Source organism: Catharus ustulatus, chromosome 3, assembly GCF_009819885.2.
Source record: "Catharus ustulatus isolate bCatUst1 chromosome 3, bCatUst1.pri.v2, whole genome shotgun sequence".
Classification (NCBI taxonomy): domain Eukaryota; kingdom Metazoa; phylum Chordata; class Aves; order Passeriformes; family Turdidae; genus Catharus; species Catharus ustulatus.
Window position 1 is genome coordinate 44,429,268 of NC_046223.1, and position 27,884 is coordinate 44,457,151.

Consider the following 27,884-nt stretch of genomic DNA (forward strand, 5'->3'; position numbering starts at 1 on the left):
GCTTAAAACCATTTCCCCTTGTCCTATCCCTATGTGCCCTTACAAAAAAATTTCCTCTCCAGCTTTGTTGTAGGCTCTTCATCCCAGGACAGGGCTTTTTGCTTGGCTGTCCAGTGTTTACAATTTCCAAGAGTCTGGATATTCTGCAAATCAAGTATCTGTATGAGAATGACACCTTTTGGATCACAGCTGTGGCCGTCCTCAAGCGCTACAGTGATGGGTGTGGAGAAAGAGCTGAGTGATGAGTAACCAAAGTAAAGTTGGCAACTTAGATGTGTTTAGGTGAGTTAATGCACTATTAATGCACTGTCAGGTCCAGACATATTAATATTGAGGTTCCTTGAAATACTTTACATGCTTGGCTCTCTCCCCAGCCAGTGATGTGAATGCCAACCACTAGGGATAGAGTTATGGACTGATTTTGTCACCCCTGACCTTCGGTTTCCTTAACAACTGCCTGGTCTCCAGGAATTGGCCTCCAGGGTTTGCTAGGGAGGGGACCAGAAAAGAGCATCTAAATCGCACTACTCGTGCTAACTCAGATCTTTGTGTTAATTGGCACTGTTCCTCATCAATACCCTTGTTTAGACAAAGGCAGAGGAGGAAAAAAATTGTAAAGAGCCCTCCCTGTTCAACAAAGTGCACTGATGGACCAGCTAAGCATCCTTCTCCTAAAAACTAGACATGAAATGAACCAGCAAGGCAAGAACAACAGTCTTATTGTCACGCAAAATTTTGCCGACTAATGGTCATTTGCATACCCTAGGCTATCTCAGAGCACCTCTGAAACATTAGCACAGCATTTTGCTAATCAGGACTGGTCCTTCCCACACTTTCCCCGTGCTGGTAAGTGGTAATTGCCCGAAGAAAGGGAAACTGAAGATTACAGCCTCTATCGAATGAAGAATCACAGCCTCCAGAGAGGAGCACCAAATGCTCTCAGCCACACAGTGCACGAGAGGAGCAAGGAGAGTAGCAAATTACAGTAATTTCACGATTACAAGCCGCACCGGATTATAAGACGCACTTTCGTTCGCAGCGAGGATGCTCGCACAACTTTCACAAAGTTGCCAATTAGTAACAGAATCGCGGGATCGTGGGGTTTACTGGTTCAGCTCGGGGCCACGCGGGCTCAGCTCAGTGCCGCTGCCCTGCTGCCGGGGCCAGGTGGGCTCGGATTGGCTCGGGGCTGCTGCAGGCTCGCACTTCCAGGTTGGCAAAATTAATAACTTCATCCATGTATTGGCCACTCCTGAGTGTAAGCCACATTTCCAGGTTGGGACCAAAATTTTAGTCAAAAGGGTGTGGCTTATACCAGTGAAATTGCTATACTTGCTAGAGATCTTCCAGGGAAGCAGCAGGAAGGTTTGAAACAGTTCACCAATGTCATGTCATCCTCTCAAATGTCCCTCAAAGCTGGTCTAAGGGAATTTCCTGAAAAATTCACTGGGATTATTTGCTTAGTTTGGGATGTCAGGATGGTACATCTTCATGGCTCCAGAACTCCAGCATTTGGAAGCGAGGTTTGGTATCTGAGTTGTGCCAAATCCACTCATCCCCCCTGTGTCTGACTCCAGGTGTGCCTTAACTCTCTCTCCTCCATAGCCTGCAAAGTATTGGCTTCCCTCCAAAAGCACCCAAATCAGGGTGCATACCTGTTATATTGGCGAAAATTTGTAACAAACTCCTGCTTTAGTTGCTTGACAAATGCTTTTCAGGACTCTCAAATTGGTTTCTGCACACCTCACTGGGAAACATGAAGGGTGGTGCAGACAGCAAAAAGCTGAATGAAATTGCTGGGGTTTACCAAAGAGGTTAAATGATAATAAGCAGAAAGCCACTCCAAAGAGGTGTTCCCAAGAGCCCATGTCACCTGCTTGATTTCAAACACATTTTCCCATTGGTATAGTTTTTACAATGTGCATAATTGACATGTAACAGTCACAGGAACAGGAACAGCAGTGAAGATGAATTGCACCAGTCCTGGATCTAACAGCCCTTCCATGCCTGTGCCAGCAGAGTGGTAAGGAACAAACTGCTCTCCAGAATGGCTCACCACACTGTGGCTTACTGGGCAGTGTGGGGATGGCAAGAAGTTATTAATGGGGTAGCAAGATGGCTTCTCTCCTCAGGATCAGTGTTAGGGCTGTGGCACAGGAAATTGTGGCAGTGGCGTTGATCCACTTGTCAACTCGTGCAGCCAGGGATCAGGAGTACTCCATTATATTGCAATATGCAAGGAGAGGCAAGACCCCAGAGCAGAAGGGGCATTTGTTTTTGGCCTTTACTTGTTCTGCTCTCAAGAATCTCATCCTGAAAAGTGTGGGCAGCAATTCCTCCCTTTCTCTTCATCCATGTCTGCAGCTCAGGCATGAAAATAAGTGGGAATGGCACACTACAATACCAGGCTTTGCTTTGGGTAGATTTTTAAATAAAAATCAGGTCTGTTACTGACGTAGAGCCCTGTGCTTGAATGTTCCCTTCTTATCCCACAGATGACATCCTCTGGTGTCATGAAGGGACTTTTCTGTCTTCATGGTGGCAGTGATGAGTGCTGGCTGGATCCAATTCTGAGAGAAGCAGGTGCTGGCTCAGAGCTGCCCATCTCCAAGCCAGGGTGCCCTTGGCCAGCATCACCCTGCTGCACTTCCCTCTGAATCTCAATGAGCACCTTGGGATGTCAGGGGCAGATGCCATGCACTGATTACTTGGATCCTTCCTATTTTGCGGCATGACAAGCAGTTCATTTCCCCCCCTCTCCTTTAATGTTCACACAATGCTTTAAATGCTTTATACTGATCTCCCCTGCACTCATTTATCTGCCAGGCAGGGTAATACAGCAGGGTAATAGAGCAGCACCCTGGGAGTCTCCAAGGCTTCTGTAGGGGGTTGGTAATGCTGAGCTGTGGACACAGGGAGAGGCAGCATGTGTAGCTAATCCTACAATACAAAAACCAGTCCTTCGTGGTGGATGTCAGATTTACTAAATGCATGATTGTTTATTGTTTTTCCTGTGTAATGATGTGCGTGGGACTTGGGCCAATTTGGAAAATATTAATAAACATGACAGCATTTCAGTAATGCACCAGACAGAATCCTCCCATTGCTCCCAGGAACACTAAGATGATATGCTCATAGATGGAATGAAAGGGAGTTCTATTCTGAAATTCAAAAAAAGGGCTTTCTATTATCTCAGCTAAATAGAAAAACAGTTCACTAGGTTATTCACATTGGCACACTCTAGCTGCAGGTGGGTTCATTAGCTTCTCTCTGATGTAGCAAAATTAGATCAGTGTAAGGGACAAGGAAGCTGACATTAGCCTGTGCTGTCAGTGAAAGGACTGCTTGTTTGTGAGGAGGAATGGGCTAGTGATTTACAGGGCCTTTACTAAGGCAAAACTGAGCAGTTCATTTTATCTCAGCCTTTTCTCCCTTATGGACCAGGAGCCTTTTGGCTGTGGCTCTTTTGTTCCTCTAGGCCCCCTGTGTGGTGGTACACCTGTGTTGCCAACACTGCACAGGGGGATATTCAAAAGTAACCATACATGAATGTTTATTTCCCAAAATCAGTCTGTTTGACCCGCACCAGGCAAGCTCCCTCCTGCCCTTCCAGCTGGAGTCTGTGACATCACAACTTTTTGGTAATGGCCTATTAATCACCTACTGCCTGATGCTGTGAATTCTGTCTGGTTTCCTCCAGGATACTTCATCATCTGCAAGCAGGACTTGGACCAGGCAGGGATGCCTCCATCCAAGCTCCTCCAGATGCCAGTGCTCCGAGCTTTGCCAGAACTGCATGATTTTGTGCGTGCCATTAGAGCGGGATGATGAACAGCTTGGCTGTGAGCGCATGGAGTGCAAACCCTGGTGAAAACCTGGCTCGGGGCCCTGCCGTGCAGAGCTGCCATCTGGCAGGTTGGATCTGGTGTCCTCACCACTCCAGCTTCCCAAGCCAGTGGCTTTTTCGTTTCCTTTTAAATGAAAACAAATGTTAACTTCAGCCCATGGATGATGCAGCCCATGGCTAACAACAACATCTCTTTGTGCAGGGATTACTGGAATGGAGGAGCTTAACTGCACACCACACACTATGCAAAAACAGCCCCAGTGGGTCAGCAATGTGGTCTTTGCAAGGGATTGCAAGGAAGGAAAAATCATCCCACCTCAGGGAGCAACCAGGCAACCAGGCTGCAGTTTGTGGTGCAAGTACAAAGCACTACAAAGTGCTCTGTGTCAGTGGGTGCAAGGTGAGGCACAGTCTGTTTGTCCCTAAAGGCACTGCCTGCTGCATCCCAGGAGCCATGTGGAATCTCCCTGGTGCATTTTGCAGAAAAGGGGCTGTTATGTTCTCCACTTCCCCACCTGCAAGACTTGCACTTTGAGGACCTTCGTGTGGTATTAATGTGATGTACTTATTTCTTGTTTTGACTGACTTCATGGGGAAAAAAAACACAAGGAGAATCCAGTTACGTACAACTGGACAAAATTTGTATGAGGTTTGTTTAATTGTAGTGACCGTTGCCAGTGGTGTGTCCTCTCCATCCCTTTCTTACAATTTGGTCCAAACTTGTGCCCAGGAGGAGCCTCCAGCTGTGCCATAGGATGGATACAGCAGAATATAAGAATATTTGAGCCTGAACCCAAATTTCTGGTAAGAAGAACAACTGCTCCTTCTGGCTCCCCTTGTTCACTTCCCTTCAAGACAAAAGAATGGTCCTGAATGTTATAAATGAAGACAGACCACAGCAGCTCTTTTGCAGCTGAGGGTAGAGAACCCAGGCAAAGTTCACACATGGGTTCTTGGAGCGATCATATCAAAGTGAGGCAGTGACCGGGTCTGTGGCTGTGGTACACACCTTGCAGGCTACAGTGGCATTGAGTGACTTTACCATTTACCACTTCTCCTTGAAAAATGCTGTCGGAAGAAGAAAGGCTCCTTCCTTTTCACCTTAGCACTGATGAAGCTTTCAGGGGGTCACTTTCCAGTGTGGAGAGTGCCATTTTCCTCCAGCAGTTTGCTGCAGGGATTTATCAGCTTTTTGGTTGTCCTGACACAACCACATCTGCCCCTTCAGCATTCTCACCAAGAGCCCATTAGCCCTTTTCTGGTATCACCTCATGGGTTCACACTGTCCTGCTTTTCCAAGAGGAAGGAAAAATTCAGGCTATGAGAGTTCAGGCTACAGGTCCACACACAGTAGGCACAACTGTCTTCCTTGCTTCTTCCACAACATGTTTTTTTTAATTTCATTGAAGAGCATTTTGTCTGAATGACTTTAACTTCCTAATTGTTTTCGTTGTCTGGGATTATCAAACCCCCCTCAGCTCCCTGCCTGTCCCACAGTCACCTGCAAATTCTGTCAGTAGCAATAGTTGTTCTTTCCAGGTCACTGGAGGAAGATGCTGAAAATTGTCAGATCTAGAAGAAGTCCCCAGGGAGCCCCACCAGAAGTGCTCCTGTGTGTGCAACCTCCATTAGTGCCTGTCAGCCATCCAGCCCCTCAAACTGCTTTATACCTTGTCTGGAGCTGTTGCAGTATGTTCATTCTCCCCCAAAAGTGCTGTGTGGGGTCTAGTGGTGCCTCACCCAGGGATTGCCTCCAGGCAGCTAAAAGTGTCAGTCACTTTCTATAAAGCCAACAGAAATTAAACTGGACCTCTTTTCCATGAAACACTGTTAACTGGCACTGATGCTCTATCTCCTTTATTTTTGTTGTACTTGAATCCCGTGTCATCTTCTCTGTTGTTTGATCTGGGGTTCATGTCAGTTATTTCCACCTTGTCTTTTTCAAAACCGTGGCATACACTTGGACCTTTCCCAGTCCACTGGAAATTTGCTGGCACTCCTGGAGTTATTAAAAATTAATGCCAACCAGCTAAACATCTCCAAAACAGTTCTTTAAGGACTTAGGGGTATAAGTAATCTGCGCTTTGCAATTTAAAATTGTTTATCCCGAACAGCTGTTGTCTGTCATTCTTCTCAGTGATGCACTGGAGAGCGCTTTATCATCCTTATGTCATCTCAACATATCATCTAATTTTTTTCAAGTGCAGAACAAAAATATTAATCAAACTATCCTGAACTGTCATTAGCTGTTTCACCAGCTCCATCTAGAAATGAGCTAATATTGTTGTAACAACTCATTTTTCATTTCTTAATGGATATCTTTATGGGAATTGTTGAATTTATGTATCTGCATGACAATTGGCTGAATGCTTCCTGACTTTTGAATATGTGTAATCAACATTGTCTTTTAGAGACATCATTCAGATATATAATTTGCAAAACATAAATTATTCAGGGTGTTGCTCAGCCACACAAAGGAAAGAGTTTTCTTGCCTGGGTCATTCAGCTTACCTAGATGAGGGCTAAGGCACAAGAGATGCTGCTCTTTTTGCTTTTATTAAGTCCAAGTTAATTGAAATATAAAATATCCATCCCCACATAGCAATGCTGCTACAGAAAGGGGTGCAGCCTCATCAGTGAGATAAGGGATTATCCTCAGGTTCAGGAGACACAAGTTTCTGGCTCTGTTGTGAAGTGTCCTCGTGCAAGTCATTCACCAGCCATGTCCCAGCTCTCCTGCCCATTAACTGTGACTCGGTGCTGCTTCACCTCCTCTAGGAAGTGCTCAGAGTCTGTAGAGAAGCATATCTTCCCTAAAAGAAGCCTTCTGCCATCAGGGGCCTTGAGAAAATACTGAATGGACAGGATTAGCACTTGTTTTGTTCTTCTTTGGTTGCCATTTACCTGGCCATTCACATTTGGAACATTTAATTTAATAGTGATTTACTTTCAGCTTGAGATTTCTGGAAAAGTTGTCCAATGAAAGCTAGAACTTTGGGGCAAGAAAACACAATCAATACTTGTTGATCTTTTAATAAACTCTGCCCCCAGAGAGTGGGGTTTACGCGTTCACAATTTCCAGTCTCTTCTCCCTGAGAGTGAGCAGAGTAGCTGGAGAGGAAAGCTGAAACCAGGAGGGATCTGTATACAATATGTGATTTGTTCTTTGTGGAAAGACCAGCTTTGGTTCAGGCTGCTCCAGCTGGTAAAACTTTCACTCTGTAAATTCAGTGTGAAACCAAATGTGTTTCTTGAAACAGATCCTTGGAGGACTTTCAAAGACACCGGTAGGTCAGATGTATCCAATTAGTAAGGGCCTGTGACAGCAGGCGAGAGCCCTGAGGGGCAGGGTGGGGAATCTTCCCAGAACATCTTGCCTGCACCAGGCTGAACTTCACTCAGGTCACCCTGTGGGCTAGAGCACAGGGAGTTCATGGTGGGGTTTTGGTGGCAGAGCCTTCTTTGAGCAGGGCTCACTCATGCCATAGGCTGTCACACCCACTTCTGCTCTACCTGCGCGCCTTCATGTGCAGCTGGGAAATGGAGATGGAGGGACATTTCTACTCCTAACATTTTAATGTTTCTGTCTTTGCTGGCTGCTGTTTTGTAAACATATCCTCTCACGAGATTTTTCAGATAGACTTCTCTTTAGCCATGCTTTCTATAACCTGGGAAGGTTTTATCCTTTGTAGTATATCTCACCTCTTCCAGGAAAGCTCAAGACCAGGTTTAGAATCCCTGCAGGCTATGGGTTCAGGACTCTGTCTTGCAGCCCAGTATTATTTGGGCAATAGCCCTGATACTTGACTATAAGTACAATTTTTCTCCAAATCTGGGATCTTTGGATCAGCTGTCATTACAATGCAAGGACAGTCCAAACTTACTCTGAGTGTTGCTCGTGTGCAAGGGCTTGAACCGTGACTTCTGTTCATTACTTACAGCCTCCATGCTGCATTACTCACTGGGTAAACTAACCAGGGGAAAGTTTCCCACAGGGACAGCACCCAGGGCCTTTCACCTGAGAGTGTCTTGGGGCTTTTCACAGCTCACACCTGTACACCTCTGCTGTGGAGAGGCAAAGGGCAGCCCAGGGCACTGCACAGGAGAAGGGTGTGTGGTGGCAGTGGGCAGCTGGGCACAACTCCTCCTGCTGTTACAGAGCTTGGTAACAGCCACACAGGGGCAGAGATAGGCTTACCTGGTAATGCCCCAAGTGAGAACTAAAGAGAGATAAGGTCACCCTGGTTTGGGGGCTGAGACCGAGCACTCTTGCAGCATTGCTTTCCAACATTACTATGGGCTATCCCCAGTCATTTACCAAGCTGAAAAGGGGAAAAGTAACACATCCCTACTGACTCCTGAAGGATGCTGGGGTGCTAGGCATAGTATGAAAAGACCTAGCCCTCTAAAGTGGGGATCAGGTTGAAAACTACATCAGAAACAAAATTATCCACATTTACTATCTATGTCTAATTATCCAAACCTCATCTTTACCAAGCACCAAATGTTCAATTACAAAAAACACACTGGCCAGGAAATTCCTCAGTCCTGTTCATAAGCAGCACACTCAGGTGCTGAAGAACAGGGATGTACCTGAGCTGCCGGCAGGACTACTTTAACAGCAGTATTAATTTTGTGACAGCTGACAATGACACAGCAACGACTCCAGATGTGGGGTGTTTATGAGCTGATTTATGAACTAGAGTAGGATCAGAGCAGCTGTCTGTGCTATGGGTTAGGATACAGAGGATGATGGCTGCCTCCAGCTTCAGCCCCTGCAGATGCACCTCACTTCATAGCTTTCTGTCAGCAGAGGACAGGAGGGGAAATCAAAGTGCAGGAGCCCTTGAGGAAAGGATGAACAAGGCTTTGCATTTTAGATGGCTTTAGGTTAGAAAAATAATAAAATCCGAGCATTTTAATAGAAAGATCAGCTCTAACGTTGGTAATCCAGACAGACAGCAGTGGGATGAGGAGAGACATAGGGAATGTTTGATGTAAAATCAAGGTCGTGGCCTGAAAATCAGACACAGACGTGGAGAGAGGTATGTGAACCATTAAAATGAAAGGAAACCTGAGATAGTTGCTCCACCAGCTGCCAAAGACACCATGCTCTGTTTGTGCACGCTGGAGCCTACTCTTCTCCACATTTGGCAACGTGGCAGATGCCGCATTGTGGTACCATCAGAGGAGAGGAAACCCAGAGGATAAACCAGAAGTGACCTAGGAACATACTTTAAAAATTCCTTTCTACTCATTAATCTGACTGGGGAGAGATGATTCAAAGCTCTCAGTGGAAGGGAAAGTCCTGGCCCAGGTCTAGGGAGCTGAAGCCCTCACAGAGAGCTCCTCTCCTGCTCAGAGGCACCAGTGAGCAAGGAGCTGCTGTGTCCTTATGTGTGACCAGGTAGCAGTGTCTTGGCAGATGCTGCAGAAGTTCACCGTGGTTTTTTTGGGAGTGCCAAGGTGCTGCAGAGAGACCAGCAGACTCTTTACATGCAGGTTTGTACATTTCTGGAGGAGCATAAAAGTTCTGTTCCTTCTAATTTGTTTATGCCCAGGCTGAATCTGAGACCCTGAAGCTGATAGCATTTTTACTGCTGGTTTTCCCCAGGTTATTATCTATGAAACATCTGTTATTGCAGCACCAGCCTTCACTGAGCTTTCTTCTCTCAACTCCCAACATGGCAAACTGACTCCTCCAGCTCAGCACTTTGGTGCAGCCTCCCCACCATCCATTGGCCAGCACCCACCTCTGCTCCAGTGGGTGAGGGTGGCAGGGTGACTTTGTCCTGACAAGAACAGAGCAGACACTCAGGGGGGCACCGTGTACCCACCAGGCATTTGCAACTGTGTCTGGCCTGGAGCCCCCACTGCAAGGACAGCAGTAGATGCTCTGGGAGAGAGGCACAGGCTAGCCACGAAGAGAAAGGCAGGCCTGTTTGTGTTTACATTGCTGCAGGGATCACCCAGTGCTGCTTCTAGCTGCAAAGCTGTGCAATCAGCAGCAGAGTGGCTGAGCCTGGGCGCGGCTGGAGCTGTGGCTTTGTGCCACTGCCTCCTGCAGCTCCGTGCTCCCTGACAGGACGATGCACTGTCACCACATCCTAACAGCGCGTGTGCTTACCCAATCCCATGCAGCTGGAGTGGAACAAGGTTTCCAGGCCCAACTTCCAGATCAGGAAATCCAAATCCATGTGCAAGATCAGAGCATGGGAGTGATGGCATTCAGTCACCACAGTGCCATCAGACTCAGAGGAGGTACTCTTGAGACACTGAGCAAGTTGCGGGGTGTCATGAGGGCTGGAGAACCACATCAGCTGGGAACATGCAGACACAGTCTTTGGCATGTCTTGGCTGGAACAGATTCTCTGGTACCAGGGCTGGGAGGCAGGAAGGTGGCAGGTGGGGAAGGTACCACCCTTGCACCTTTATACCTTCGAGTTCTTCATCTGTCACTGTGTGTCCCCATGTGTCACTGAGGGGTTTTGGCTGCTTACAGCCTGAAGAAGTCTCCTCCATGGGAAGGCAGCCAGCAGCACTGCCTGCAGCGGAAGGACAGACTTTTCCATGGAGCACTAGTATGAGGTTTCTTCCTCTTTGTACTTGGTCATCTAAACAATGGCTCTGATTAAAACCAGGAGCTGTTGTACACTTAGCCATGTGTGGATATCAGCCCAGCTATTTGGTCAACAATATAAAAATTAAGATACTTAACTCTGAGCATCTGTTTTCTTGCTTTGTTCTTTTTTTTTTTTTTTATTTTGGCCGAGTCCCTCTGAGATTGGACCATTTTCCTAACAGGTCAGCACAACGAGATGCCTTAAAGCTTTCTAAAGATTGGTTCTTTTACTTGATGATGGCCCAGAAATTCACTGGGGATTCAGTCAGCATCCACCCTTTTTGGGAAAAGGAGAGGGTGGAAGGGGAGAGGCCATGGGTCTGATTTGCTTGGCTTAGTGCTCAGGCTCGCCGAGATTTGCCTTATTCTGCAGCCACGTGATTTGTGTACTGTGACACAAAATCATAAATCAATCCAGTTGGGCTAGAAAAGTTCACGAACCCTTACTGAACTTTTGGACGAATGTGGGTCGAGTTTCAGGCTTATAATGAAATCTGAAACCGGGCAGGCTTCAGAAGGATTTGCGTTTCATTGCACCCCTTTTGTAGAGCTTCACTGGAAAGGTGGTGGTCAGGAAAATGCTGGGTTTGGTTAAGAAAAAAGGTGTTAGCATGAGAGCCTTTAAATAGAGTGAGACTGACTTTAAGAAATAGTCCTACTAATAGTTATTGAAAAATGATTTTTTTTGAAAACTGCCTTTGTACAGCCAGGGCTTATCTTTATTTCGCAGAATTGTCCAGCATGGCTAAACCACCTGCTGGGAAGATCCCTTACAGCATATTTTGCAGATTTTCTGAGAGGTTTCAAATCTCTTACTCTTAAACCTATTAAATGGTGGCAATCTGTTTGGAAACTCCTGCTTTAAAAACAAACAAAAATCTCATTTCATAGCCATGGAATTTTCTCAAAAACATCTTGATGCAATGCTAGCAAAAGGTTTCAAAGACCATCATCATTTTTAGACAGCTAAAAAACATCTGTATTCTTCCCTTAAATCTGAATGCAGAAATGAAGCCAGAAAGGGCTTCTTTGTCAGGTTCACTATTGCTTTTCTGGCTGAGGAGGGTCAGGTTCTCCTGCTGCATCTCCCAAGATCTTCAGCGGATTAGTTTGAGTTCAGATTTTGAATAAGCCTTTGCAGTGTTGCTTATTGCAAGTGGGCCAGGGTCAATAATCAGGAGATATTGAGATAATAAGATTTCAGGTCCAATTAATTTGCCCTCTTCTATTTGAACCTTCAAGTTTCATATTTACAACCTTTTCCTTCCCAATGTGCAGGGGTGAGAAAGCTGAGATCCTTAAGTACTCACATGGCTATACAGCCAATTTCTCAGGAGAACAGTAGAAACACCATGAGTCAGTCTTTCAGAAAAAAAATCAAAAATTGGCATCTGTGCCTCAGATGACCAAGTGAGGCTGTGACTCCACTGAGCTTTGTTTTTCACCCCTTCACAGTACAAATTAGTAGCAGCCTTGTTATACTTTACAATCTGTATCTCAAATAAACATATTGCATACTAAGAAACTGCTATGGCTATACAGTCCAGTGTTTTCACTGTTTAAGATGACTCTTGCTTTTGGATTAAATTTACCCTGGAGGAGATCCCAAATTAACAAAAACAAAATAAAAGCATGGGATTTCAGTCAGTTTAAACACCAGAGGATACACAATAAATACTGAAGCTTAACCAGCACTTTGTGGAGATCTGTCTCTCATGAAGCAAATTGTGCTGGTGCAAACAACTGGCCCATGTGAAAAAGGACCAAAAATGTCCAGTGTTCTCCTTATTGACAACTTGATTGTGATGATTCTGAGGAAAGGGCTAAAAAAGGGAGGACAGTGAAGTGCCTTTCTCAGGAAGGAATATTGTGACTCTCCAATTCTGAGCAGTGATTTTTATTTGGCCTGGGCAAAATTCAGTTTGGAAGTTAAAGGGAAAAATGAAGTGAAAACCTTGGAGCTATGTACAGCAGTCCCAGCAAAAACAATGCTCTGGGCTATCTTCTGCTTCCATGGAGATGGATACAGCCTTGTGAAGGCTTCTAGGGGGCTGGACCCCCAGAATCAAGAACAGCATCTTGAGGTGCTCTGGACCTTGCTTGACCATATCTGTATTCTTGAAAATCTTCCTTTCCACGAGAGAGTCCTATGGGCTCCCTCCCTGACCTCTGCCTAGTGCATGTAAGTCCTGAGGGTCTAAGGTAAATCACACTGGGCTTACAGACTTACAGCTGAGTTGGGAAACTATTTGTGGCTTTAAAACATGAGGTTTCATATATGAGAAATACTTTATTCTGTTTGTCAGAGCAGTGGATTCAAATCCTTCCATGACAGAGGGGACCCCAGGAGTAAGAACGGGAGAGAAGTCAGAGAAGGCAGAGAAAGGGGACCAGGCTTGGTAGATAATACATGGCAGAAAGACAGTGTAGCTCCTCAAAAAGGACAGGGAATGTGAATTCTTAATGTCAGGAGATGAGGGACCAAGAAAAGCTGGAGAAAAATCATCAGATGGAGAATATTTCAGCTAGATATAAGGAGAACTTCTCTTATCAAGCCAAACAATTATGAGTGTCTTGGAGTTGGAGGGGACTCAGGATGGCAGCTAACAGAGAGCTCTGCTGGCACATTATCACTGCTGTTGGCACATTATCACTGCTGTTGGCACTGACCCAGCTCACTGTGGGCCACAGCTCACCATAACTGCATTCAGCGCTCCCCTAGGACCTGCAGCTGCAATGCCAACTCAAGGGGACCATACACGGTATCAAAAAATCTGCAAGTCCTTGAAGCGTTGGAGATTTGCTGGAGTACAGATGAAGCCGTTCTGTCAGCGAGGAAGTTTTGCAAGGGCTGCTGATAATGCCAGTGGTGTCACAGAATTGATCACAGAAGGGTTAAAGCTAGAAGAGACCTTAGCAAGTCATATTGTCTAATGCTTCTGTTCAAGCAGGGCTCTGCTCTACAGCAGGTTGCCCAGGGCCGTGTCCAAAGGGCTTTGGAATATTTCCAAGTATGGAGATTTCGCTATCTCCCTGGGCAACATGTACATCAGTGATGTAAAATAGGCCTCCCACCTTTCATGCTCACTGTGCACACCTTATTCTTGGACAAGTTCTGCATGTAAGAGATCAGCATGTACTTCAAGCAAGGCCAACGCAGATGACTCACTGGATACAACTTTCATCCCAAAGTATCTGTGTTTCAGAGCAGCAGCATGGCTAGGAGCTGCTACCCTAATTCACCATTTCCTAGACTTGAAGTTTTCCAGGTGGAGACAATTATTTAATTTCCTTCTATGCATGAAGGAGCCAGAGCTGTGTCTTTGACATTCAGATGTGCTCCACTTCATCAGAGGATAGAAAGCACCATTTCAAACATGCTTCCACTGGGAAAAGTTTAATATGCAGAAAATTGCTCCCAGGGAGCTGTAAGACTGAGAGCTGTGCCATGAAAAGCTGTAAGAGCTGTTCTTTCACCTGGGTGAAATGGTGGTGGAGAGTAAACACCCATTTGTGCTATAACTGATAGCAGCAGGAACAAGAACAAGATGAAGGTAAATCTTGTATTTAGTAATGGAAGAGTTTCTGCTTCTCAAAATTCAGAGTCCTGTGTGCATGGGACTTTCTGAATGTGTGCATGTGTGGTCCACAGCTCTTTGTTATATACTGTGATTTCCCTCACTCCTCTACAGAGATAAGTAGGTAGGAGGCAGCTGTTTGGATAAGTCAGCAGCAGGCGATAAGATTATAACAAAGCTGTTGGAAGGCAGTGGAAACTTTCTATGCCACACGCAGGGTTTTTATCAGGGGTCTACAAATTGTCTTTGTTTCATTTTAAGGGCTTAACTTAGCTCATCCTCAAAGCAGAATGGCCTCGTCCTTCCTGTCATCTTCCAAGATAGAGGAAGTGGTGAGATGTGTGTGTGTGTTCCCCGTCACTTAATATCATCTTACACCAGAGCCTGGAAACAGGCTTTTAAATCAGCATTTTGGGTTTCCTTTCCTTGTTTCCCTCTGTCTTTAGTGACTTTGGCAAAAAGAGCTTCCATTTCCTCTTTTGCTCTGCTTAAACAAACTGGAGGATTCAGAGATGGTGTGAAATGAGCCAGCCCTGATGGGTCCCAGGCAGAATCTTTCCTATCCCTGTAAAACCCCAGTGCAGGCAGTGCTCACATCCCCTGCCTTGGTGCCAGGGAAATTGCACATGTATACTGCATGTGTAACCTAAAAATCCTGAAAATATCTGGGCAGCTACTGAGATGCTAACTCAGCCAATGCTTGTGGACTGGCTAGCTGCTAATTAGCTCTCAGCCACTGCAAAAGCAGAGAGGCTTTGTGGCCAGCTGTGCTGGCTCAGCAGAGAAGGTGAATCAAGAGAACTAGTATCAGAAAATGGACTGATGGAAGAAATCTTTTAGCTGGGCCTTTCAGAATCTGGATATGTGCATGAATGGTTTGGCAGAGTGTGACCTGCACCAGAGTTGGGTACAGGCAGATCTGGAAGTCCCATGCACTGTGATGAGCACTTCTGCCTTGTCACTGGGATCACAGAGCAGCTAGCAATACATACCATGTAGTATTTCCTTCAAAACATTTAAGTATCAAAACAAAGCAGTAGCTCGAAGTTGCACACTGCTCCTCTGGCCCTAGGGAGCAACATGCCTCTAGAGTTCCAAGGCCAGTCTCTGCCCCAGAAGAATTTGCAGAGTATATGGACAAGACAAAAAAAGAATGGGAGAAAAAGGGCTAAGGGCTCATTATTATTGTATTTATTGGCCAAGGGGACTGAAGAAGCAGAGGAACTTAGATGTGTTCCTGATTTACTTCATGTGGGTCCTTGTTTTTCAGCAACCAGAAGTCTTCCAGCCATGTCTGTAGCTTGTGCCAGACACAGGCTCTTCCTCTGCCACCAGGACAGTCACTGTGAGGTTCTTCAGGAATATTACTGCATGTTAAATCCTCATCCTGTCTCAGTACACATGACATTGCAAGCATAGACAGGCTGTTTCACCCTGATTTGACCAGGTTAAAGAGGAAAGGTGTAGCAGAACAACCTTACTCCCTGCCCACTGATAGCGCAGTGTTTAACCTCAGCTTGCAGTTCACTGAAAACCATGTGTGAGAAGAGCTGTACCAAATGAAACCTACATGGCACTAAATGCAAATTCTGTGAGCAAAAAGTAAATTAAATAACTGAAAAAGCTGGAGAAATGTCCAGATCACTTAGATGGGTTTATGTATTTAAGAGCTGGCTTATGTGTTTGTTAGCAACACACCAACCTCAGAAAAAAAAATACTTCAGTCTTCTGATATGACTTTTGTCTGGGAATGAAGACATGAAACAAAGAGTGCATCTCATTTAAAACCTGTATCCCAAGCCTTGGTAATAGTCTACAGACCACTTTAAAGTTCTAATGAAAAAGATGATTTATAACACAATCCTTATATGTACAACCTTTCTTCTAGAAAACAATCGTTTGTGCAGTGCTAGTAGAAGCATCTCAGTTGTGAAGCAGTGTTATCTGCAGGGAAGTGAGAGGTTGACTCAGTTAAAAACCTTTCAACATCTTTTAGTTCCCTGGCAAAAGTTCACTGAAGACACACTGAACAAAGGCAGGAGAAGACACTCCTGTTCCTACTGTTGATGGCCCTCAAGGAGCCAGTGGAGAGGAAAGATGCTCTGACTTGCTCAAGTGGAGGAAGGTGCCCTCACCAATGCCAGGGTGAGTGGCCTGCAGCCCCATGGAAGCTCTGCACCTTATTCTCTGACATCCAAGACCTTGTCCTTACATTTTGGAGGAGAAAGTGCTTATAATTTATCCTAACAAGCCAGAAGGAGACTCCTTCTATGTAAGACAACCCTCAGGACTACTGAGGAGACCTGGGAGTTCCAGCACGATGCAGCATTAGGAAAATAGGCAATGAGGGAGTGATCTTTGTGGTTTTCTTGCTCCCTGAGATACCTAGTCCAGGCCAGCCTGGGGCCTCCCTGAACATACCTGCAAAGTCTAGATGACTCATTTTAACCAGCAAAATTCACTGCCCAAATCTTCTTAGAGAAACGAGCACTGAAGAGGGGAGATTTCTCATTACTGTAAAAATGACCCTATATGGGAACTTCTGCAGAAATGCATACTTGTACACATCTACATGTGTATAAACTAAAATGATTTAAACTGCTTACAGATCTGTCTAAATGCCAAGAAATGATTTTTGAGTTCAAAACAGTATGCTTAGAGGATGGAGAGAGTACACGCTAGTCTCAAAAATAAGGAAGTTCCTATCTTGCTTTTAGCTCTTTTCTTTTTCTTTTCCTTTTTTTTTTTTTTTTTTCATTTCTGACTATCATTTGGTAGTTCCTGAATTGCCTTTGGCCAACCAATTCTGGGTGTAGAAATTGGTACTTTTAGTTATGAAGCACAGACATCATGGTATTCACATTCTTTGGATCCCCTCTCCTAAGGTATAACTATTGAATCTCTATTAATTGCAGCTGAAATGAGCACAACACTACCATTACTTTCAGTAAGGTCAAGCCTGGGTCCATGGCAGACAGAGATCCATTAAGCCCTTTATGTGCTGGCCAGGCCTTAGAAAATTGGCCTGGCGTTCTTGTTCATTCCTTCTGGCTGCTGTTAATCAATTAATATGTGAAATTGCAGAGTCAAATGGAGATGGGATATTAATACAGAGTGTGCACTGTTTCCCTGCAGGAATTCATGTAAAAGCTGTCATTAGCATCATGCATATACATGAGTCCAACAGAAAGCTATTAACTTATGTATTCATCCAAGCAGGCTCAGTAAGTGCTTTACCATCAACAGTCTTCTGCACTTGAAATTAAATATGTGTGTCAAGGTTAGCACTTCCTGGGCTGAGAAACTGAACCAGAAGAATATTAACAGATGTTAGCAATATGTGTGTGTGGGAGGAGAAGATCGCACCTGAGTCTGGTCAGTACTGAACAGTATTTGGAGCCTGGAGCTAATAATCTAGAAAAAAAACACTTTTAAGGAGGACAGACAGAGTTAGTGTTCTGTGCTGATGCCTATCCCCTCTCAGTATGCCCAAATGGACTTTCTGACAGATTTTCTGACTGTGTTAAGTCTGACCTGGGGCACCCAGGCACCTGCAAGGACTCTTGCAGCAAGACAAAGCCATCTAAAGAAGTGTCTCTGGCTGATGCAGAATTGTTTATGTCTCTACCTCCCTGCTGCAGCCCATTACCTGGGGATGGAGCAACAATTCCCGCTCCCTGTCCCTGAGACCATCCCCTGGTTAGAAGTATTGAAACTATGTTCAAGTCAGCTGGTTTAAGTTGGCTTTAGTTTCCAAAGACATACTCTCTTTTTACACAATCATTAGCTGCTGCACTAAATTATTAACAGAATAGGTAATGGATGTTTCTATTCAGGAAAATGCAAACTATAAACTCTGCTGGAGAAAGGAGCCTGCTCTAGTGTGAGATCAGATTTCCAGCTGCAAAAGAGAAAGCTCTGTCCAGAAGTGCATGCAGGACTTACCAAGTGGCAGAAATCCACTATGATCCACACTGCAGACCCCTTGGTATCTGAGGGAGTGTGCACAGCAATCAGGGAAGCAAGCAGTCGCATTTGTAAAAGGTCCAAGTAGAGGAAATGTTATGTGAGAGCTGGGAATTGGCAAACACGACTCTTGTTTGAGAAAATAAAATAAAATAGATTAATAAGACAATCTGGGAAGCAATATGGCCAGTGAGTTGGACATTTGTTCTGGGGAAAGTGCTTGGGAGTCGTTTCAAGGGGTATAGTAAGAGAAGGGTTACCAAACCCCAGCTAGATTAGAGGAAGCCAGCAAAGACTGAGGCACAGGAGGATCGTGTCATGCTTAACTACTCTTCAGGAATCCTTTGAAGATACCACTGCCATGACAGATAAGGGCAATTTAGTGGGTAGCAGAATATTTTGATTTTCCAGAAGCATTTGACAGTTTTCCATACAGTAGATTAATGGCTTTTGTACAAAGACATTAAAGGAAAGATAAAAAAGTGACTGGAATGGAAAAAGAGCTTAAAAATAGGAGACAAAGGTTGGCAGGGGTTGGAAGGAAGCATTTCTGACTGTTTCTAAAACAGGCATCACTTCTATTTATAGTGGACCCAATGATATTTATGTTGAAGCCAGTAATAGTTTGCCACTGAGATCAGATTTGCAGGAAGACAATGAAAATGGGTGGTGTCCTGCTTTGATCTGTGTACCTATTCAGAACAGCCTGGGATGATAAATCACCTTACTGTGGGAGCTGCAGACAGAAACCTCTGGAAGCGCAGCTGCCTTCCCTTGGAGGCTCTGACACAGGGCTGAGTTCCCCCATCAAACCTGGGCGGAGGGGTCTGAGCAAGCAGTGCTGCCTGCAGCCTGGCAGAGTGAATATTCCCATCTGAACCATTGCCTTACTCATTGGGCCAAAAGTATTTCCCTGGAAAGTGCTACGGTAAGACCTGGAAACAGAGTTGAAGCATCCTGTTTGAGGAAGAAAAGCGGCTTTTCATATTCACAGAATCACAGAATCACAGAATCACAGAATCACAGAATCACAGGATAAGCTGAGTTGGAAGGGACCCACAAGGATGACTGAGCTTCAAAACTCAGGGTTATCTCAAAGGAAACAGGACTTGAAGTGTCTAGACTCTTCCCTAGGCACTGCAGACAACGTTTGTATGTGTCACTGTCCCCATGTCCAGCCCCAGGAGTTGCCCCTGCTGATGCACATTGGCAGTGGGAGTTAAAGGAGGCTTCATGAACAAGCACCTGAAGGCACAGAAAGGCACAACCAGAGGAAGCTTGTGCCCAAATTACCACCTCATGAAGGTTTTTCACTAGCCCTGCTCTCACCAAAACCAGGGTGAGTCAGGCTTGATGCCTCTGAAGTTGTCGAATGGGTCAATAAAGTCAAACCCCATGAATTCAAAATTGGTACTTGTCTTTCAGGTCAGTACAGTCATGTTGTTTGTTCAGCAGAAGAACATGCAGATTTTCCCACTTTTCCAGTTGGATATGGGCTCTGGAGTTGAGTGCTACCTCCCTCTTAGGTAGAAGTGTCATTCGTGTAACCCCGTACTCTTCTTCTTCGAGGACATTTTCTTGGTAAAGAACCCATAGATATAAGCCTATGTAAGAGATCTTAATGGTATTCAACTCACCTCCACTGAGTATCTGTAAATTTGCATTTGCACTCGATATATTGGCATTTTCACTCCAGTTATGTTAATTTTTGGACACAGGGCATATCAGACAGTATATCACTAAACATTTTTTTCCCCACAAGCCTTCATTATCTCTCAGTCCTAAAAGAAGCAGTCTGCAAAATAGAAAAGCCTTTAGATAACTTTGAATACTTTCTATCCCTTTTCAGTTCTGCCTGTAGCACTTTATCCTGGCTTTCAAAGTGGGGATAAAAATACAGGAAAAAATATATCATGTTCAAATGCCTGTGGGGAAAACAAACAGCATTTGAAACATGTTGTTTTAAAATATAACTTCCTACCTGTAGTCTTTGTTTTTTCTGGAAGTATCTAGAATCCTTGATAGCACTTGAGTTCTTAAAAACTCTTTAAAAACTTACTCAATGAAAATAAATCAAGATAAGGAATACATATGGTAACAATACTGTCTCCTGCTTGGTTTCAATTTGTTCCAGCTGTTTGCACGATGGTGAATTGCAAGGCCAGGAACACTGTGTTCGTGGCCATGTTACTGGAAGTGGCAGACAGACCTCTTGGGCAGCTCACTGCCTCTGTGAGAGCAGGTAAGGTAACAGAGAAGTCAGCATTCACCTTGCGGCAATTCAAAAGAGTTACTTCGGTGTAACAGAGGAAAATCCAGCTCCTCCGACTCCTTGAGGCCGCCATAAGAAAAGGTCATGATCAGCAAACAAAAAGAAAATAATATCTGGGTGTTCAAAGTCTGCCTGAAGTTTGATTTCTCTGCCAGAAAACCCAACACTAAAGTTTAAGATAACATTTAGAGGGAAACAGATGTACTTGGGCTGTTTATCTGAAATAACTCCTCATACCTCATAGCCCAGCTTTGTAAAATCTTTTTCTAACTTCAACATTTAATATGGTCACTCTTTACAACAGCAATCATTAGTGATGTACAGACAACCATCCCAAGGGAAATGTACTTTACAGTCCTGCTTGTAACTGATAGTAAAAAAAGCTGTATAAGGGTGTGAGCTTAAATACACTATGCTGAATTCCTTATTAAATAATAGTATTAAATTCTTACACAGCACTTTGTCTTGTTGCTAGATCTCTATAAAATGTCCTAGCCCTTCCCTCAGTGATACTATCCAAAACAGAAACATCACCTGCTGTGTAATGCATAGAAATGTAAGGGCATTGTAGTCAATAACCACAGCTTAAATAAATGGCTGAGGATATGACTGTGCTCATTCCTTCCCTTTTTTCTCTGTATTTCTCAGTTGTCATGGGAGGAGAGGAGTGTGTGTGGCGCTCAGATGTACCGGGTGCTTTCATCAGTGGAGCAGAATGTTTGGCACCAGAGGTTATCACCTGCTGATGTCTTTCTGGGATTGCCCAGGTATGAAAAATTATATTTAAACATACTTTAACAACCCCACCCACTGCCCTGTGTTTCCTATCTCAGAAGTCCTTCAGATTGCAATAAAGTTAAAACCGGGGTTAACTTGCTGAAATTAATTGTGAGATTAGCAGAAGCAAGGCCTAAGGTGGAGCAATTTTTGTGTCACAAAACCAGGAGTCAGCACACAACTAACATCACAGCTGTGGGGAATGGCAGCAGAGGCCAGGGTTCAAAGGAATCGGCTCCAGAGCAGCCACCAGGCTGCATGCTGGCACCTGAATTTCACACTGTCTCCCTTGCTCCTGCAAAGTGAGGAAATCCTGTTTCTAAAGCCCCAATATCCCCATATTGCTGCATCACCCATTTGGGGAGGGTGGGGTGCAGCTGTTGCTACTGAACCCCCCTTGGAGAGGGGCAAGGGATCTCTTTTTGCTCTAATTGCATCTTGTTTCCCCAGGAAGCCCAGGCAGAAAACTGGGGAGCTTTGATAGGGAAGCAGATATCATGACAAATTTGGGGTGCTGAGCTCTCCTGGGCAGTGACACTACAAGGACAGCAGGACCATGTAGGTCTATCCCTGGTGTTCCCAGTGAGCACATGAGAACAGTGTGTTACTTTCCCTCCTTGCTCCCATTTCTACCCCCTACACTGTAGCTACCCAGCCTAAACCACGAGATCTTCCAGGCTGATTGGTGTCCTTCCCAAGGTCTTTGCATTGTGCACACAACAAGAGGCATCTTTGCAGTCTGGCACTGCTGTGGCATGGATGCTCCATTGGATCCTCAGGATTTTCAGTCCCTCTCTGGGCCTAAGTGCTGCATTCATGCTTGCAAAATAAATTTGGAAAAAAGTGTTGCAAACACTTAAGGCTGGCCTTGTAAACTTCTGCAAATTTCTCACAGTAGAACAAATAGATTATATAAAAAATTGAGTAATATCAAAGTGTAAAAAAGTTGTGATTTTTTATCTGCCACTGGGCATTATGGATTGTGGAACCTTGTGGCTGAGGGCTGGGGTGCAAGAGTGGATCTGCAGTGTTGGTGGCACCAGAGGAATCCTTACACAAGCTTCAGCTGGAAAAACAGATCAGGTGTACTGTGCAGGGAAATCTGTGCTCCCTACATCTTTGGAGGTTTTTTGAACAAAAATTCAGGATAATGAATAAGGGTTTTAGCGGGGCTATAACCGTGAGTCCCATGCCATGGTCTGCTGTTCCATGTATGTAGCACACAGTGGCTAATGGCTTAAACAGACCTGGCCAATCCTCTAAGCCAAATCTCTAGTTCCAGGTAAAAATAATATTTGTCAGATCCAAGTAACAGAAGAACTTACAGGGACTGGAAATAATGCTTCTTATTCCTGCTTTGTAAGGGAGACTTGATGGGGGAATACAGGAGATGGGGCACTCTGCATCCAGCTGGGCTCCCTGCCCACAGTGTGAGCACTCACCAACTCACCAAGGCAGTCTCAGGGCTCACTAAAACAGTCTCAGTTCTCACTAACACCATCTCAGAGCTCACTAAGAGTCTCTGAGAGAAGCTGTGATGGCACCTTCTGAGCAGCCCAATTAGAGGCATCACCACACAGTGGCTGCATAAACTCTGCTGCAGCTGCAGCACAAGCCCTTCCTCCCCATGCCCTCTGTGCTCAAGTGTACACCAAGACAGTCGTCAGCCTGGGAAGACAGGATCTCCCAAACAAACACTTGTCCTTTTATTTGTTCTGTGACCATATTTGTTGGATCTCTTCCTTACCAACTGGTGTCTGAAGTTCAAGAGACACTGTATCTTTGTTTTTCTCTGCAGCTGTGAACCATGATAAACATGATAAACTGATGACCTAACATCTAGGGCTGGGTCTTATGGAAAACCAGCACTTTTCCTCATTGCTGTAGGAGACAGCAAAAGTGCATGGTCCTTGATATGAGCTACTGCAGCTTGAGAGCATCATCTCGAGCACTCTCTCTCCTCATGGGGCATTGCCTTTGCTGGGATGCTGCTGCTTACATCCCACAGCACCAGCATGCACATGCTCTAAAGCAACAAGGTACAAAAATACTTCAAAAGCTGACCAAGGAAGATGGCCAAGAACTGTGAGGAAGAGAAAGCTTTGAACAGTGCTGTAGCTCAAGCAAGGTCTCCACCTTCTCAGAGGAAGGGAGTCTTGGAACTGCCTGATAAAGGGGACTGGCACTCAGTGGTGAATAGCAGCGCTTGGCAAGCAGCTCTGCCCTGTGCCTCACACCCAGTGGCTTCCAGAGCTGCCTCATTATCTCATTTCAAGAGTGAAATCTGATTAGATTTAAAAAACAATCAGTAAAATTGAAAACATTCAGATTTTCCCTGTGCAGGCGAGCAAACCCTTGGGTTTGAGTGTTGCTGGATGGAGAGTACAACTGCAGCTGGCTTTTCCCCTTCCACCAGGACAGCAGCAGGCTGTGGACCTTCCCCGGAGCTCTCTGGGCACTGAAGCCTGCATTCATGGACACAGGTTGACCATGGTGACCATGAGGCTGTCAGTGACCCATCACAACTCTTCAGCTGAAGGCTTTTGGCCACGCTCTTGTGTTACTGAAGTCAGCAAGAATAATGCAACCGATTCAAGCAGGAACAGAACTTGGCCTGACAGAAGCAAACAGAAAGGCTGAGACAATGAGCCCTCTCAATTGCTCAGAAATTATCTTCCAGCTGATGGGCATAAAACAGTGTTTACAGAAAAGGCCAAGCTGATTTTCCATAACTCCCCTGTGAGGCAGCCCTCTTTCTGCTACTTGTCTTATAAAAGCAGCGAAGCCAGCACTCACAGCACTGCTAATATAAAATAAATCAACAGATTGGAGGCATCTTTCCAAATAGACAACTGTGTTTATTAGTACAAGATACTAGTAAAAGCACTCTGTGATGAAGATTTCCTCATTTCTTTGTTTTATGTTTATTGTAGCCGCTCCTCTGTTGGAACAAATAAAATTGACATGAGGATTATTAGAGTCAAAGGCAGACTTGGGTTTTTTTTAATGTGCTTGGGGTAACTTACACAACAGAGAGCAATGTAGCAGGAACTGCAAAGGGAGTAGTTGTTTCATGTTACAAGGCAGACCAACACAAATTTATGTGGGTAGTTTCCTGGGAACTGATCCAAAAAGAACCTTAGATGTCACCATCCCCAGCTCCACAATGCTGAAGTTTCACTGCCTCTTCCCAGGGCATAATCTCCAGACTCAAATTAGGTTCTTAGCATGGACAGAAACAGGATGCAAAGTGGGATGCCACAACTCAATACTGAGCACTGCAAATGATCAGCTTTAATGGAAATGAGCCCCCAAAAGTCTCTATTTAGGCACTGAAAATAGAAAGCACAGATTAGCAAACACTTTAAATATATATGAATAAATGTTTAGAAATTGTTTCCTTATCAAGAGATGCTGATCAACCTTGTACTTCTGGAAAAGTTATCAGGGGGAGTATGAGAAATATATTCTGTAGAACTTTCTGACATCAATAAAGGGATAAAGTATATAAGCCTTTTCCAGGGTTTTAGTAATCAGCTCAGGTTAACAGCTTGAAGCAAAATAACCCATCTGGTTGTTATTCTGTGGTAAATACCCTGGGGCAGCATGTATTGGTTTGTTAGTAAGCAGTGGAAGTGCAGAATCAGAAGGCTGATTTTAAAAATTCCACATTCCAATTAATTGGAGCATTTTGTTAACTACATGACGCAGGAAAAGATGAGTTTTGAATAAAGGCAAAATAAAGACCCCCACAACATGCATTTACCCTCTGCAAGAAATAAAGCATGAAGAACTACCAATACTGAACATCAGCTGTGTTTGCATATTGCAGTGCTGCCAAAGGCAACAGCGTGAAAATCTGCAAGACCCACATTTGTCCCTGGTGTTATTCAGCTCATTCTGGTGGACTATAGCTGGGATAAGTTTGTCTCAATAGGGATAGACAGAGCTGCCTGTCAAGAGCAAAATCAACGTACTGCTCCTGGGAGAAGAGCAGATACCAGCGCACAGCACAGGAGTTGGTAATGGTCTGCTTCTTCCATGTGAAAGTGCAAACCATTCCCAACAGCTGGCTGAGCCACACAGCTTCATATTCAGCTGTAGGGTGGTTTCCAGCCTTAACAATATCTGACCACATTTCCCCACGTGCAAAACAGGAATAGGGACTTAAGTGGCCAACCAGGATTTTGAGAAGTGTGGTGATATTCCCCTGAATACACTTTTCCCTCCTCTATGTGTATTTGTGGTTTAATTTCTCCAAACAATACTTGTCTTTGCACCTCATAGTCTTTGACAGATTTTAAAGGAAAGCAAATCCTATGTGAAAGCTCATCTCTTCTAGTGCTTTCTCCATACACAGACTGCTATGGTTCCTGCCTTATGGTCCCAGCTCCCTAGCAACAGATGCAAGATACCAGTTTTATCCCTCCTGCAGGTTTCATGGAGATTTAAGCTCTGATCCCACACATGTACATGCATTTGACTGCCTGCTGTTTCTGCACAGTCCTAACAACCCATGTCTGTTGCTTCCTTGGGAAAGATGATGAACCACCAGGGATGAAGCCTCAGAGCTGCTTTGAATTGGTTTCTCCAATGGTTGGATAATTTAGCCAGAGGGCCATTGAAGCTTATGCTTTGCAGACCTAGGCTGGCAGATGCTTCCAGCCTTGAAGTCATCCACCCCAAATTCCTGCTGTAGTGCAGATAAATTGGTCTATGAATTTCTAATGCACCTGTCAGTCAGCATGGAGATACCATGACATTTGAGTCAGTGGGAGACATCAAACCTTTCCAGTGTGTCTCTGTTGTGTTCTGCATTGGGATGAGCTAGCAAATGTCAGAGCTAGGACTAGGGCCATGGTGTAGTTTCAAGTATGTGTTGCTTGCAGTGGGGCATTTTGCACTCAGTTAATTTGATGTGTTGCTGTAGAGAGGCAGCAGGAGCAGTAAGGCTTATCTGAAGGGAAGTCAGATATTACACAGCCCAATAGGCGGGTTTCTCAGAAAATGTGTTGTTGTTTAGCTGATTGTCATCTTGGAGAGAGTGCAAAAAAAGGACAGAAGTGTGTGGGAAAGAAAACAGGGTTGATATCAGACATTTGGTATGAGAGCTAGCTCTGTACTTGACTAACTTCATCTGTGTGCTGCTGGGAGTTTGGGCAAAGCTGACATGGATTTGAATAAAGAAATTTGGACAAGGGGATGAAATGAAGTGCAAAAGACATAAAGGCTGAGTTTCAAGACCTAATATGTAAGTGTGAGGGATTTTTTTTTTAAATAAAGATGTCAAAAAAGAACAAAATGTCCTATTTTTCCCAGCATCTGTGTGCAGTCAGACAATATACTAAAGAAGTTGCTGCCTTTCCCACTGCCCTGTTTATGCCCATAAGCACCCCAGAGTCAAATCTCAGGGAGAAGTGAGTCCATGCACATGCACTACAGGTGCATATGGTCACACAACAGGGCCAGGCAGACAGGCAAGAAGGCTGGGACTTCACTGGGTAAAGCCTGGGTCAGCTCACCTAGGAGCGAACAGATCTGTGCTGCCTTGCATTGGCCCACAGCCTCTGTGATCAGAGTAAAGCCGACCCAGCCCTAAGACTTCAGATCACTCTCACCTACAGCAAGACACTGTCCAAAGAGTACATCCTCCTCTGCCAGGAGCCCAGCTTCTACATGCAGCATCGGGTCTGAAATCAAAGATGGATCTTAACACAAGGAGGCAGGTGCCAGCTCTAGATGTCTGTGCCACTCAGGCAATTAACTGACAAATATAAACCAGATCTCCACATTTCAAAGCTCATTTGCATTGCTCCTGAGACAGTCTGTCAGAAAAAGATGCAATTAGGTTGAAGCCGACAATATTTATGCATGGAGTGGGGAAGAGAACAAAAAGCAAATCTGTCGAACACCCTAGGAGAGTGGCAGCACTGGCATGAGCATCCTTTGCAGGAGAGCAGTCAGCAGGGCTATGGCAGCCAGGAGAGAGGCTCCGAGCTGCTTCCCCCACCTCCAAAGTCAGCAGGGAGGGGATGCTCACAGGGATGAGCACTGAAATGCGCCGGCAGCCTTGGTGGGAGGATGCTGCTGCTGGCTGCTCAGCTGCTGCACCGCCAGCCCAAGCTGCCATCCACCCTCGGCCGTGTGAGCCAGGCTGTGTGCACAGCTCAGCTGATCCTCTGCCCCTTGCAGAGCTCAGTTTCTGCTCATCGTGGATGATGCACGAGGGTCCTGAAGATGTAGCTCTCCGGGTAATATTCCTGCTCTAAACAGGAAGGTTGTCATTGTAGGACCATGTGCGAGCTCAACAGTCATCATAATAAATGAGCCTGCAGGTCCGACATCTGAGATATAACTCCCTCATTTTTGCTTAACTAGTTTAAACAGGAAGGTGCCAAAATCTTTATGGCCCTCTTCCCTCAAAAATGGGAAAACTCAAAGTGTATGGCATACTTCTTCTGTAAGAGTAAAATGGCTACAGTAAAATCAGCTGTTTAGCATTCCACACTAAGAAGACCTGGAGTTATTGTGAGATTCATACTTGTGAAAAGAAAAAATGAAGTTTTGCCTTGAAAACCACACTTAAATCTGGTCTGTGGTAAAAAGATTGCAATAATTACATTATTAAAACACTTTAATGGTTGTTGGAGATTGCTCAATTGGCAGGGAAAAACACATTCCCTCTTCCCAGTTTTTTTCTTTTGGCACCACTCTGACAGGAGCTAATGGTGTCTGAGCAGCTCACTTTTGAGTCTGGTCCTTTATTTGCCACTGGGCAGACATTTCAACAGGCTGTTAATAAAAGGCACTCCTGTTTTCCCT

At 44.9% G+C, this 27,884-nt stretch overlaps 1 long non-coding RNA gene across 1 annotated transcript in view; it reads left to right on the forward strand.

Moving 5' to 3' along the window:
* Positions 1-21,020, forward strand: part of LOC116993446 — an 83,044-nt gene extending 62,024 nt beyond the window's left edge. The window contains exons 2-3 of the long non-coding RNA XR_004417295.1: positions 20,148-20,255; positions 20,934-21,020. This is a non-coding gene — a long non-coding RNA (uncharacterized LOC116993446). The remainder of the gene's footprint in view (positions 1-20,147; positions 20,256-20,933) is intronic.
* Positions 21,021-27,884: the final 6,864 nt, after the last annotated feature.